Here is a 15012-nt window from a genome sequence, read left to right on the forward strand (position 1 = left end):
TCAGCTTCAATTACCCATTGTCTTACCCTGTTTCTAACTCCTGCTGAACTCTGTTACCAATGACATATTTCAAGTTTATTCTCGAATGTCCGTTCACAACAGTGGGACCATACAGTATTTGTCCTTTAGTTTTTGGCTGGATTCACTCAGCATAATATTCTCTAGGTCCATCCATGTTATTACATGGTTCACAAGTTTATCTTGTCTTAAAGCTGCATAATATTCCATCGTATGTATATACCACAGTTTGTTTAGCCACTCTTCTGTTGATGGAGATTTTGGGTGTTTCCATCTCTTTGCAATTGTAAATAACGCTGCTATAAACATTGGTGTGCAAATGTCCGTTTGTGTCTTTGCCCTTAAGTCCTTTGAGTAGATACCTAGCAATGGTATTGCTGGGTCGTATGGCAATTCTATATTCAGCTTTTTGAGGAACCGCCAAACTGCCTTCCACAGTGGTTGCACCCTTTGACATTCCCACCAACAGTGAATAAGTGTGCCTCTTTCTCCGCATCCTCTCCAGCACTTGTCGTTTTCTGTTTTGTTGATAATGGCCATTCTGGTGGGTGTGAGATGATATCTCATTGTGGTTTTGATTTGCATTTCTCTAATGGCCAGGGACATTGAGCATCTCTTCATGTGCCTCTTGGCCATCCGTATTTCTTCTTCTGGTAGGTGTCTGTTTAAGTCTTTTTCCCATTTTGTAATTGGGTTGGCTGTCTTTTTGTTGTTGAGTTGAATAATCTCTTTATAAATTCTGGATACTAGACCCTTATCTGATATGTCATTTCCAAATATTGTCTCCCATTGTGTAGGCTGTCTTTCTACTTTCTTGATGAAGTTCTCTGATGCACAAAAGTGTTTAATTTTGAGAAGCTCCCATTTATTTATTTCCTTCTTCAGTGTTCTTGCTTTAGGTTTAAGGTCCATAAAACCACCTCCAGTTGTAAGATCCATAAGATATCTCCCAACATTTTCCTCTAACTGTTTTATGGTCTTAGACCTAATGTTTAGATCTTTGATCCATTTTGAGTTAACTTTTGTATAGGGTGTGAGAGATGGGTCTTCTTTCATTCTTTTGCATATGGATATCCAGTTCTCTAGGCACCATTTATTGAAGAGACTGTTCTGTCCCAGGTGAGTTGGCTTGACTGCCTTATCAAAGATCAAATGTCCATAGATGAGAGGGTCTATATCTGAGCACTCTATTCGATTCCATTGGTCGATATATCTATCTTTATGCCAATACCATGCTGTTTTGACCACTGTGGCTTCATAATATGCCTTAAAGTCAGGCAGCGCGAGACCTCCAGCTTCGTTTTTTTTCCTCAAGATGTTTTTAGCAATTCGGGGTACCCTGCCCTTCCAGATAAATTTGCTTATTGGTTTTTCTATTTCTGAAAAATATGTTGTTGGAATTTTGATTGGTATTGCATTGAATCTGTAAATCAATTTAGGTAGGATTGACATCTTAACTATATTTAGTCTTCCAATCCATGAACACGGTACGCCCTTCCATCTATTTAGGTCTTCTGTGATTTCTTTTAACAGTTTTTTGTAGTTTTCTTTATATAGGTTTTTTGTCTCTTTGGTTAAATTTATTCCTAGGTATTTTATTCTTTTAGTTGCGATTGTAAATGGGATTCGTTTCTTGATTTCTACCTCAGCTTGTTCATTACTAGTGTATAGAAAAGCTACAGATTTTTGAATGTTGATCTTGTAGCCTGCTACTTTGCTGTACTCATTTATTAGCTCTAGTAATTTTGTTGTGGATTTTTCTGGGTTTTCTACATATAGTATCATATCGTCTGCAAACAGTGATAGTTTTACTTCTTCCTTTCCAATTTTGATGCCTTGTATTTCTTTTTCTTGCCTAATTGCTCTGGCTAGAACCTCCAACACAATGTTGAATAATAGTGGTGATAGTGGACATCCTTGTCTTGTTCCTGATCTTAGGGGGAAAGTTTTCAATTTTTCCCCATTGAGGATGATATTAGCTGTGGGTTTTTCATATATTCCCTCTATCATTTTAAGGAAGTTCCCTTGTATTCCTATCTTTTGAAGTGTTTTCAGCAGGAAAGGATGTTGAATCTTGTCAAATGTCTTCTCTGCATCAATTGAGATGATCATGTGATTTTTCTGCTTTGATTTGTTGATATGGTGTATTACATTAATTGATTTTCTTATGTTGAACCATCCTTGCATACCTGGGATGAATCCTACTTGGTCATGATGTATAATTCTTTTAATGTGTTGTTGGATACGATTTGCTAGAATTTTATTGAGGATTTTTGCATCTGTATTCATTAGAGAGATTGGTCTGTAGTTTTCTTTTTTTGTAATATCTTTGCCTGGTTTTGGTATGAGGGTGATGTTGGCTTCATAGAATGAATTAGGTAGTTTTCCCTCCACTTCGATTATGTTGAAGAGTTTGAGGAGCGTAGGTACTAATTCTTTCTGGAACGTTTGATAGAATTCACATGTGAAGCCGTCTGGTCCTGGACTTTTCTTTTTAGGGAGGTTTTGAATAACTAATTCAATCTCTTTACTTGTGATTGGTTTGTTGAGGTCGTCTATTTCTTCTTGAGTCAAAGTTGGTTGTTCCTGTCTTTCCAGGAACCTGTCCATTTCTTCTAAATTGTTGTATTTATTAGCGTAAAGTTGTTCATAGTATCCTGTTATTACCTCCTTTATTTCTGTGAGGTCAGTAGTTATGTCTCCTCTTTCATTTCTAATCTTATTTATTTGCATCCTCTCTCTTCTTCTTTTTGTCAATCTTGCTAAGGGCCCATCAATCTTGTTGATTTTCTCATAGAACCAACTTCTGGTCTTATTGATTTTCTCTATTGTTTTCATGTTTTCAATTTCATTTATTTCTGCTCTAATCTTTGTTATTTCTTTCCTTTTGCTTGCTTTGGGATTAGTTTGCTGTTCTTTCTCCAGTTCTTCCAAGTGGACAGTTAATTCCTGCATTTTTGCCTTTTCTTCTTTTCTGATAAAGGCATTTAGGGCAATAAATTTCCCTCTTAGCACTGCCTTTGCTGCGTCCCATAAGTTTTGATATGTTGTGTCTTCATTTTCATTTGCCTCTAGGTATTTACTAATTTCTCTTGCAATTTCTTCTTTGACCCACTTGTTGTTTAAGAGTGTGTTGTTGAGCCTCCATGTATTTATGAATTTTCTGGCACTCCGCCTATTATTGATTTCCAACTTCATTCCTTTATGATCCGAGAAAGTGTTGTGTATGATTTCAATCTTTTTAAATTTGTTAAGACTTGCTTTGTGACCCAGCATATGGTCTATCTTTGAGAATGATCCATGAGCACTTGAGAAAAAGGTGTATCCTGCTGTTGTGGGATGTAATGTCCTATAAATGTCTGTTAAGTCAAGTTCATTTATAGTAGTATTCAGGTTCTCTATTTCTTTATTGATCCTCTGTGTAGATGTTCTGTCCATTGATGAGAGTGGTGAATTGAAGTCTCCAACTATTATGGTATATGTGTCTATTTCCCTTTTCAGTGTTTGCAGTGTATTCCTCACGTATTTTGGGGCATTCTGGTTCGGTGCGTAAATATTTATGATTGTTATGTCTTCTTGTTTAATTGTTCCTTTTATTAGTATATAGTGTCCTTCTTTGTCTCTTTTAACTGCTTTACATTTGAAGTCTAATTTGTTGGATATTAGTATAGCCACTCCTGCTCTTTTCTGGTTGTTGTTTGCATGAAATATCTTTTCCCAACCTTTCACTTTCAACCTATATTTATCTTTGGGTCTAAGATGTGTTTCCTGTAGACAGCGTATAGAAGGATCCTGTTTTTTAATCCATTCTGCCAGTCTATGTCTTTTAATTGGGGAATTCAGTCCATTGACATTTAGAGTTATTACTGTTTGGATAATATTTTCCTCTACCATTTTGCCTTTTGTATTATATATATCATATCTGTCTTTCCTTCTTTCTACACTTTTCTCCATGTCTCTCTCTTCTGTCTTTTTGTATCTGACTCTAGTGCTTCCTTTAGTATTTCTTGCAAAGCTGGTCTCTTGGTCACAAATTCTCTTAGTGACTTTTTGTCTGAGAATGTTTTAATTTCTCCCTCATTTTTGAAGGACAATTTTGCTGGATATAGGAGTCTTGGCTGGCAGTTTTTCTCTTTTAGTAACTTAAATATATCATCCCACTGTCTTCTAGCTTCCATGGTTTCTGCTGAGAAATCTACACATAGTCTTATTGGGTTTCCCTTGTAGGTGACGGATTGTTTTTCTCTCGCTGCCTTCAAGATCCTCTCTTTCTCTTTGACCTCTGACATTCTAACTAGTAAGTGTCTTGGGGAACGCCTATTTGTGTCTAATCTCTTTGGGGTGCGCTGCACTTCTTGGATCTGTAATTTTAGGTCTTTCATAAGAGTTGGGAAATTTTCAGTGAAAATTTCTTCCATTAGTTTTTCTCCTCCTTTTCCCTTCTCTTCTCCTTCTGGGATACCCACTACACGTATATTTGTACGTTTCACATTGTCCTTGAGTTCCCTGATACCTTGTTCAAATTTTTCCATTCTTTTCCGGATAGTTTCTGTTTCTTTTTGGAGTTCAGATGTTTCATCCTCCAAATCACTAATTCTATCTTCTGTTTCTTTAAATCTGTCATTGTAGGTATCCATTGTTTTTTCCATCTTTTCTACTTTATCTTTCACTTCCATAAGTTCTGTGATTTGTTTTTTCAGTTTTTCTATTTCTTCTTTATGTTCAGCCCATGTCTTCTTCATGTCCTCCCTCAATTTATCGATTTCGTTTTTGAAGAGGTTTTCCATTTCTGTTCGTATATTCAGCATTAGTTGTTTCAGCTCCTGTATCTCATTTGAACTATTGGTTTCTTCGTTTGACTGGGCCATATGTTCAATTTTCTGAGCGTGATCCGTTATCTTCTGCTGGCGTCTGGGCATTTAGTCAGATTTCCCCGGGTGTTCGACCCCACAGGTTGAAAGATTTTTCTGCGCAGTCTCTCGGTTCTGTTCTTTCTATCCTGCCCAGTAGGTGGCGCACGTGGCACACGCCTGTCTGTGGGTTCCACCAGCGAAAGTTGCTGTGGGTCCCTCAACTCTGGAAAACTCTCGCCGTAGGGCAGGTTCGGCAACCGAAGCGTCTTGGAAGAATGCCAGCCGGCCCGGGGTTCCAAACGCGGGGAGGGTCGCCGGCTGTCGCAGCCCGGGAGAGTGCACTGTTCCCAGCCGACGGGGGAGTCACGTGTTTGGAAGGGATCCCCCGGTCACTGTTCTCCGCAGTCTGGGGATTTCCGACCCAACTATCTCAGTTGTTCCGGGGGGCCTCGTGTGGTGGGGGCACCAGCCGCCGCGGCCTAAGGGGACCGCCTGTCCAATTCTACCAGCTGGCCTGGGAAGGTGGAAGGGAGGGACTCCGGTCGCTTGCTGTCCCACCCAGGAAAGCCCGTGCCCCTTGGTGATCTCACCGGAGCTGGTTCTCCCAGATAGTCAGCCGTTCCAGGATGGGGTACGCTGTCCCTTTAATCTCCCTCGTGGCTCCGGGAGCTGCTCTGTATTATCTCCACTCCCCCAGTAGTTGTTCTGGAGGAGGAAAGGTGAGGGCGGCAAGGCTGTCGAGGCTGGTGGTGGAGGAGCACGGTGAAGGCGGGGGAAGAGGGCACCGTGTTGGTTGGAGAGCAGCCGGAGCAGGAGGGGGAGGAGGGGCCCCCGCAGCAGCCGAGCCGCCCGAGAAAGAGAGGGGGTAGGGAGGTCGGGCGGCTCGGCTGCTGCGGGGGCGCGTGCGCCGCGCGGCGGGCCGGCGGAGAAAGAGAGGGGGCAGGGAGGTCGGGCGGCTCGGCTGCTGCGGGGGCGCGTGCGCCGCGCGGCGGGCCGGCGGAGAAAGAGAGGGGGCAGGGAGGTCGGGCGGCTCGGCTGCTGCGGGGGCGCGTGCGCCGCGCGGCGGGCCGGCGGAGAAAGAGAGGGGGCAGGGAGGTCGGGCGGCTCGGCTGCTGCGGGGGCGCGTGCGCCGCGCGGCGGGCTGGCGGAGAAAGAGAGGGGGCAGGGAGGTCGGGCGGCTCGGCTGCTGCGGGGGCGCGTGCGCCGCGCGGCGGGCCGGCGGAGAAAGAGAGGGGGCAGGGAGGTCGGGCGGCTCGGCTGCTGCGGGGGCGCGTGCGCCGCGCGGCGGGCCGGCGGAGAAAGAGAGGGGGCAGGGAGGTCGGGCGGCTCGGCTGCTGCGGGGGCGCATGCGCCGCGCGGCGGGCCGGCGGAGAAAGAGAGCCAAATTTTATTTTATAGGTTTTATTCCAAGAGAAGTATTTGACTTTTAGCAATTTTCTTTAATCAGTCATCTATTCAACAAGTATTTGCAGAATGCCTGTTGTATATGCCTACACAGTTCCAGGCACTGAGGACACACAAAGCAAGACCTACTCTGAGGTTTACCTAAACCTAAGATAGCGTAATAATAAATTCTATCGTATGCTAGAAGGTGGCAAGTGCCATTGAAAAATAAAAATAAAAACAGTAGGGCAGAGTAAGGAAAATTGGAGGCATAGAGGCTCAAGTTTTGTTTTTGCAAGGGTAGGCACCAGGAATCGAACCCGGGTCTTTGATACGGCAGACGAGAACTCTGCCTGTTGAGCCACCATGGTCCACCCTTCTTTGTTTTAACCATCAAATATGGTCCTCCTAAGAACTGGTTGAGCTCCGTAGCTCAGGATTTACTGTCTGTGGGAAAGATGCTGGAAGAGCTGGGCTTTCCATTATTGTTCCCTGATCATCCGTTCTATCACCTCTCAGTCACAGTAGGCTAACCAGCCTGGCTCAACCCCCTGGAAGATGCTCCTAGCTAGTGGGCACTCACATGCAACTTATTTCTTGCCTGCTTCCCAACCCCAGCATATCCATTCTTTCCAACAGGTCACAACCAGGGAGTGCTAGTTACTCCCACCCATAACCGAGCCAGAGACAGATGGAAAGTGACATTGCAGAGCGTGAACGAATCCTTTCTTCCATGTGGTTTTCTAGAATTATGGGTACACAGGAGAACTTCGTCTGGATGTTAGGTGAATGCCCCTGAGTGTTCAACCCCCTCTTGTAGGAATTCCAGCTTATATTCCCAGGTGAGCTGCCAGAACACTCAAGCTCGAGGTGGCATTATCATTAATCTCCCAACCAGCGCTCCTATTAACATGTCACTGGAACAACTTATTTTCTTACACCTATCCCCACCCCTTTGATACACTGGACATGTGTCAAAAAAATCAGAGGCCATCCATATCTTATCTTATATTAGCAAGAGTCATGTAGACATGTCCCTTCATTACCAGGACAGCCATGTCAAAAAGAATTGATTTATTGTCAACGTTTCTAACCTAACAATGTTAATGGAGCCTTTAGACACCCTTTCTCCTCATTCGTTTCTTAGTTGCCTATCAGGAAGACAGTTGCAAGAGAGTTTCCGAGCTCTGGGGAGTCCTGTGTATGTGAATTAAATGACAGCACTCTAGGCTGCTTATTATAGAGGGATACTGGGGAAGCTGGAGGGTTGAGATGGGGGGAAGAAAGCTTACTTCTGACATGCTGCCAGGTGGTGAGTAACTCTGAGCAAGACTTCAGGTTCCAAACATACCTATTGTTTCTCCCCTCCAAAATTTTCCAGCACCGCCTAACAAATATATCTACTGAGTAAAGGCAGCCTATTTCGCAGCAGTGTTTAAAATAGCCCCTATCCCTCTTAATTCATCCATGTACTTCACTTGCTTTCTGTTGTTGTTGTGGTTGTGGTGGTTGTTTGTTTTCACCCCAAGGCAGAGGAGGAGATAAGGGAAGAAGCATAGGATGGAGAATCTTCAAGGGCTTTGAGAAAGTTCCTCGTTTCTGGTGGAAGGATTTTCTGATCAGAGCTGATCGTGGGGAAACCAGCTCCCTCCCAACGTGCCTTTGACCATCCAGTAGCTGGTCACTAGTAATGAGATGACAGGTTGATATTAGTGAATAAAGCAATATGCCATTTCCCTTTAGAAGTTACATAAATGCCTTGTCCTAACAGCATGAAACTGTTGGAATTTTTCTAGGAGGCTATTACGTAAATGTCTTCCACATATGCATAATTCATCCTTCTGTCTTTTAAAGCCCGACAATTGTGCTCCTGAGTTCTGTAGTCCTTATCAACCCCCTCATAGGCACTTGAACTCTGTTGAGTAAGCATGATTCAGAAAAATATAACCATCAATCATGTGCAAAGTACTATGACGCCCTTCAATGGATATTTGGCATTTGGGGGAAACTCAGCACCCAAATGCCCTCCTATGTGGGGGATCACCCCCATGTAACTCTAGGAGGAAGGTAGTTAGTACTCTGTCTATCACCTTGGAAGCTAAAAGGATGTTGGTGCCCCTGCCCCACCCACTAGAGAGTGGGTTCATGATCTAGGCGCAATCAACTGAGCCTAGAATGTTCCTACCTGGACTTTTGGGTTTGAGCCAGGGATGTAAAGATGATGGGCGATTAGGAATTATTCATGATGGTGGCACCCTGTGATAGTGGCCACAATTTTCAGTGGCAATGGCACTGTTATCTGGCAGTGGCCATGTTTTTCTCAAGGTGTCCTTTTGTAAGTAGCTGGGCTTCCCTTGGATGCTGCTTATTTTTCTAGCCTGATTTTCCAGCCTTTGGGCTGACACTTTGAGTCATCTAATACCCTTCTAAAAATGCCTTTTCTGCTAAAGTTTGGCAGAATTGGTTTCCAATCATTATAGATGCTTTATCTTATTTGATTCCCATTTCAACACCAAGAGCAGGGGCTGCTAGATATCGCTTTCTTCCACATTTTCCAAAGGAGAAAACGGAGGCTCAGTGAGTGACTTACCCATATTTTCACTAGTGAGGGACAGAATTGAGACTTATAGTGAGTCTGTGAGATCCATGGGGGCAGAGCCCAGGTCTTATTTAATGTATTATGCCCAGCACCTGGCAAAGCACCTTGCAGGAAACAGCCTCTTAATAGCATCCCATGAGTTGAGTTTGGGACTCCATATTCAGCCTACAGTGTACATTTTTATCTCTATTTGGTGGGGGAGAGACTGTGTCCTACAATACATTAGGGCTTGAAATACAGAAACGCTTGACATTTTTTTCAGATTCAGGAATGCTGGAGCACAGTCACAACTATACCTATCTTTTAGTTCCCATCAATCCCGTCTTGATGGGGAGCATGGCGTGAAAATGCACTGTGGAAAATGGAGATTGCAAGGAGAGGAGGGGCGAGGCCATTTCTTTTATTTATTTAGCTTTTTAGTTTTTAGCTAGCATGCATAGAATGATGTTAGTCTGTGCCAGTACCCTGTTAGGCATCTGACATGTGTCTATTGAATTTCACCTCCACAATGGTTAACCATGCCATGCAGGTACTTTTGTTGCCCTTATTTTGCAGATGAGGAACTTGAGATTTAGGGAGACTAAATTACTTGCCCCAGATCCACAGCCAGTAAGCCTCAGCACTAAGTATCCTTGATGTCAGGACCCAAGCTTCTAATCAAAAAACACTTAATCAGTGGGACTTGTTGACATTTTGGTCTGGGGTTTGTTGATAATTGTGGAGGCTTTATGAGCATGTTTCATTAAAAAAAATGTATAGAATTGCTTCTGTAAGTCCAAGAGATAGCCCCTCCTCTACTATTTTTATGTTTTGTGGGAGAAATCTGAAATTTGGAAGACTTGGCACAGAGAGTGTTAATGTGCTAACATCAAATGAATTCCATGGATTTTCTATTCATTAAGGCCCATTTCCCTGCACATAATTCACCTCAGCTTGGTTATACTACTCCAGGGTACGCTAGTAAAAAGGGGGAAAAGTGGGGAAGTCAGCCAGAAAGAGGTGTTTTTGGCTGCAAAAATCAACTTACACCTACCAACAAAGAAAAATAGAAAGGCTTTGCCAAACAGTAAATATCAAGTTCATTGCCTAAGCCCCAGAAGAAAACGCATTAAGCAATTTATGATACCTTTTTGAGTCTGTGGTCACCTGATACTGCTTGGCTGTGAATTTTGGGAATTGCAATTCAGCAACTGGGAGGTGAATCAAAGTAGAAATTCTGGTCAATTCAGCCTGGCTAAAGTTTTGGGAGATGGTAAAATGTGAGTCCCCTTCACCTTAAATAAATGAAATATATACCTTTATTTATTCATTCACTGAATGAATTTACTAAACACTAGTATAGGCCAGGTAATCTTTTAGGGAGAAAGCAGTTACGGGATTTGCAATATCCCTTCCTTATGGAACTTATACTCCATCCAGGGAAGGTGAATGAAAACAAGACAACAAATAAATGAATAACTTCAGAGACTGAAAAGTGACTTGAAGGAAATAAGAGGGAGCTGTGACAGAGGGTGACAAGTGGGGAAGGACTAATTGAAATCAGATTGTCTAGAAGGTCTCCTTGAGGCCTGAAAAAACTGGCCATTCAGAGGTCTAGAGCAAACTATTCCTGGCAGAGTGTGAGCCAGTGTGAGGGATCCTGGGGTATTGGGGAACCAGAAAGAACTGCAGGCTGGAACTGGCAATAGAAGGGAGAAGATGGGGTCAAAAGTCAAAGGTCATGGTCAAGAGTTTGTTCCTTATACTAAGAGCAATGAAAGGCACATGAGGATATTCACACAGAAGCTCTGATATGTCTGAATTACAATTACAGAAGGCCCCTTGGGCAGTTTCAGTACAAAGTGGCTTGGCGAGAGGCCTTGGAGGAAAAGCGAGGAGATTGAGTATGGTATGGTAACCAGACTATGGTAGTCTGTGGAGCTGGATGGCAGTGTGTGTGTTTTAGATTCATTGTGGTTTTCAACCCTGACTTTACATTTGAATCACTTTTATAGCTACTTAGCAAAAAGTACATGTTTCTGGGGTCTGTCTCTCTATAGTGTGATTTAGAAGGCTTGAGAATGGCAGAAAGAAACAAGAGTTCCTGAAGCATAGCCAGAGTTGAGAAGTACTGGGTTAAAAGCTCTTTCTCATTCACTATTTCTTTTGAATGGCACAGTAATCATGAGGTAGCTGCTGTCATTGCCCCCATTTCATGGATGAGGACACGGAGGCTCGTGGAGGGTAAGTGACTTAAGATCACAAAACTAGTGAGCAGTAAAACTAAAATCCAGTTCTCTTTGTCTTACCCCAACACATATCCTAGAAAAGTATCAAAGAAGTAGATTACTGTCCTTAAAAATTCGATGTATAGAAGGGTCCTTACCTCCTGCAAACAGCAGACAGCATGGAAATTTGGAGACATAATGGGAGCTCATGGCTAGAGGATGGACTATGGAGGAATTCGTACATGATGTCATTTAGGGAGACAGCTCTGATCACATGCAAACAGTCAGGACTGAAGGTCTATGGGGTAGGGAGGATGGTGGAGATGATAAATGTGAGGAAAGGAAGATGCTTCCATGAAGCGATATTCTTATGGGTGTGTGTGTTGCTTTTCAGCTACTTAGCATCTATTCTAAAGGGAGGGAAAGCATTTCTTCCCTTTTGTTGGCTCCTCTGTCATGATGCCTGGACCCCGTTCATTTTAAGCATGGCTTTGCAGCCTTGCCTTTGATCTTGCGATGCCTCCACATCCTTCTAGCAAATTGTGTCCAGAACTTTCTTCCATTGCTTTCAACAAATTATGTCTGTTGCTGTTTGATATGGTGACCTTTCAGAGAAGGAAGGCCGGGTAGGCAATTCTCTAAATTGGAAATCATACTAAATTTGCATCCTCCTACCCTATTCTTATACCCAATTTCTCTACTTACCTTTCTCTGATGAAGAAGATCATTGACTTCTTCCCCGAGATTCATGCCCTCCATTTATTTACAATGGGATAAATGTCAACCAAGAGGGACACTGGCTATACAAGAAGCAATCCATTCTTCACTTAGCAGTCAGAGTGGTCTTTACAAAGTGAAAATCTCATCATTCTACTTCCCTGCTTAAAACTCCTCCATGGCTTCCTATGTTCTGAGAAAAATGATGAACCCATTAAAGTAGTCTGTAAGGCCCCACAAAACGTGACCTTTACCAGGACCCAGCCTCATCTTGCTCTACTTTTGATATCCATGTTCCAACGACATACTCAGATTTACAGCTCCATGTCAGTACCGTGCTCCAACGGTTACAGGACTTTGCACATGCTTTTTTCCTTTACTCACAAGACTCTTCCTTTCCTTTCCCATTTTGTCAACTTCACTCTTCAAAACTGCATCATCCTCCCAGAGAAGCCTTGTTTGATTGTCCTGATTGTCAGGTCCCAGCTCTCACTCTCCTATCCCAGACCTCCAAGCCTTCAGGGTATCACATGAGTCTTCTTTGAAGCACTATTTAGTGGCAATCTTACACTTCTTTTTATGATTTCCAGATTTGATAAATGTTTGGGCTCCCACTAGTCTACAAGGTTTATGAAATCAGGCCCCTGTCTGCTTTTGCCCATCCAGTGTTCTATTCCCACAGCACAATGCTTGGTGCATAATGGCAAAAATGGTAAGTATAATAATAACAATAGTAGTTACTATTTTTATAATGTCTTCCTTTTTAGTCCCTTATATATATTAATTCCTTTACTCTTCTCTACAACCTTATTTAAATATGGGAAACAGAAGTACAGAGAGGTTATTTGGCTTGATGAAATTTTCACAGTAATAAGTATCGGATCTGGGATGAAAACCTAAGCAATCTGGTTACAAAGTCTGCACTTTTAGCTATGATGCTATCCTTCTCCAGTAAATAAGAGGTACACAATAAGTATTTGCTGAATGAAGAAATGAATGAAAGTATGAATGAATGAACACATGACCCCAGAAATCTGGAATGGAATTCTAGAGGCCTAGACACAGGACCCAAGTCTGTGACTGACCCCTTTGAATAATTTCAACCTCAAAGACCTCCATTCCCCCTGGATAAACAAGGGGAACTGAGACGGACAAGCATCAAGCACCAACAATCTGTGACTCTAAGCTCGTGTGATTTGAAAGACAACATCTGGATTCAGCACTTGGGCTTTGAAACTTTAAAATAAAAAATGACCAAGGCAGAGACCTTATTTCCTAAATCACGTGGGAATGGAAGGTCCTGGGAGATGAGATAATAAAAGGACACACCATCTGAATGGAGCCTGCATTGTGCTCTGAGACCAGCAACTGGGATGTTGTAGGCCTCTCTTTGCCTATCATTTTAGGTCTCAGTGAAAGATTTAGGGGCTAATTATCAACAATCGCTTCCTTTTTAAGATGTATTCACTATTAGCCATTGCGAATGCTTGTTGGAGGAAACCACAGAGCTAATCTCTCACCTTTCAAAATGTAGTTATACAAAAATCTCATTGCATTAATACTTTTGCAATTGTGCTGTAACTGAAGCTGCAGAAAACTGCTCACCAGGGATTCTGAGCCTTGCAAACTAGTCTCTAAGCCTACATGGAAAATGCAGACGGGCCCCTCTGTTGCTAGTTAAGCTTGCTGGGACTTTAATGCATGTCTCCTACAGAATTTCATACCCAGACCCCAGACCCAGGTCTTTCTCCACCCCCACCCCCCAAAGCTGCCACCAGGGTCCTATGTGCCTCCTAAACACTTGGCTGCAGCACTTGGGACATTTTATTGAGGCAGCTTTACTGGAAGGATCCAATTACAGGGTATGGCAAGTTAGATTCAGTGCCCTGGTTAACAATGCTATGGAGAACACTGAGTTTCCTTTGGCCCTTTCCTGGTCTGAAAGAAATGAGCAGAGGTAATGGCAAACAGCCCCCGTGATGGCTGCTGCTTCTGGAGTATGAACATTCCATTGTGTTTTTAAAAAATCTTTACATTTTTATTGATATAGGAAAAGCAATACATCATAGTTGCAGAGAAAAAGTCAAACAATGAGGAAGAAGAAAAAGTAAAAAGTAAATCTCTCTCCTCTCCTTAAAATCCCACACACTTCCCCTGAGGTAAGCACTGTTTCTGTTCGTTGTATGTCTTTCCAGATCTTTCTCTGTTGCCTTTACAAACAAAATTATTTTATAGTTTAAAAAATTCTGTGTGCATTTTTCTGAACTTAATTTTTTTCCTTAACAAGGCATCATGGGCATTTTCAACTTCAACGTGGGCCAGTCTATTTTATTTATTTTAAATTAATACGTAGTGTTCTTGGATATCTATACTGCAAACCTCTTAACCAGTTCCCTTTTTGATGACTACTCAGAATATTTCTAAAATGTTAACTGCTGCAAATAATGCTGCAGTGAATACCTTTGTAGTTTATTAGAAAGAATTTCTATTGGATAAATTCCAAAGAATTATTCAGAACAGTAAATGAAAATATTAGTTCTAGGACATTCAAGTTCAGATTTCCTCTAGAGCTTGGTGAAACTTTCTGAAGGGTTTGTTTTCTTAAAAATATAATTTGAAAATTAAATAATGCTATAGTCACATGACACAGACGTACATATATTCTCTTTTATTACTATCCCTCCACCAGCCATTTCCAACTGCCAGTTCCACAGGTAACCACTGTTACTAGTTTCTTAGGTATTCTTCTAGAACTTGTTATGCATAAACAAACAAATATGGATATGCTTTCTCATTTTTCCTCCCTTTAAAAATATTTTTCACATACTGTTATGCTCATGTTTTTTTCACTGATCCACATATCTGATGGATTTCTACATGTAAATTCAGAGAGAAGCTTCTTATTTTTAAAATAACTGCCTAATATACCTAATATATGTATGGGTATGCCATAATTTATTTGCATAGTCTTGGGATGCTTCTAATATTTTGCTATTATTAACAAGCTCCAACAAGTAATTATGTATATATGACATTTTATTTGTGAGTGGGTGCACCTGTAGGGTAACAACCAAGAAATGAAATTGCTGGGCTAATCAGTATTTGTAATGTTAATAGATATTACAGAGATACCCTCCCAGTGGGGTGTCCCAACTTAGCCTACCTCTAGTAACGTATTAGAGGATCTGTTCCCTCAAAGACTCAGCAAGAGTGTGTATTAACACATTTTTGGATT

At 42.1% G+C, this 15012-nt stretch overlaps 1 protein-coding gene across 26 annotated transcripts in view; it reads left to right on the forward strand.

Moving 5' to 3' along the window:
• LOC143664558 (uncharacterized) overlaps nt 1-15012 on the forward strand; it is a 191938-nt gene that overhangs the window by 78813 nt on the left and 98113 nt on the right. For 9 of the 26 annotated variants that reach the window (XR_013166492.1, XR_013166493.1, XR_013166494.1 and 6 more), the window contains 2 exons: nt 12368-12489; nt 13828-13936. The exons of 14 other annotated variants lie outside the window; for them this stretch is intronic. The gene's annotated coding sequence lies outside the window, so the exon portion shown is untranslated. The remainder of the gene's footprint in view (nt 1-12367; nt 12490-13827; nt 13937-15012) is intronic. 3 more of the 26 variants (XR_013166489.1, XR_013166507.1, XR_013166482.1) reach the window with 1 other exon arrangement.

The sequence above is a fragment of the Tamandua tetradactyla genome, chromosome 20, assembly GCF_023851605.1.
Source record: "Tamandua tetradactyla isolate mTamTet1 chromosome 20, mTamTet1.pri, whole genome shotgun sequence".
NCBI lineage: Eukaryota > Metazoa > Chordata > Mammalia > Pilosa > Myrmecophagidae > Tamandua > Tamandua tetradactyla.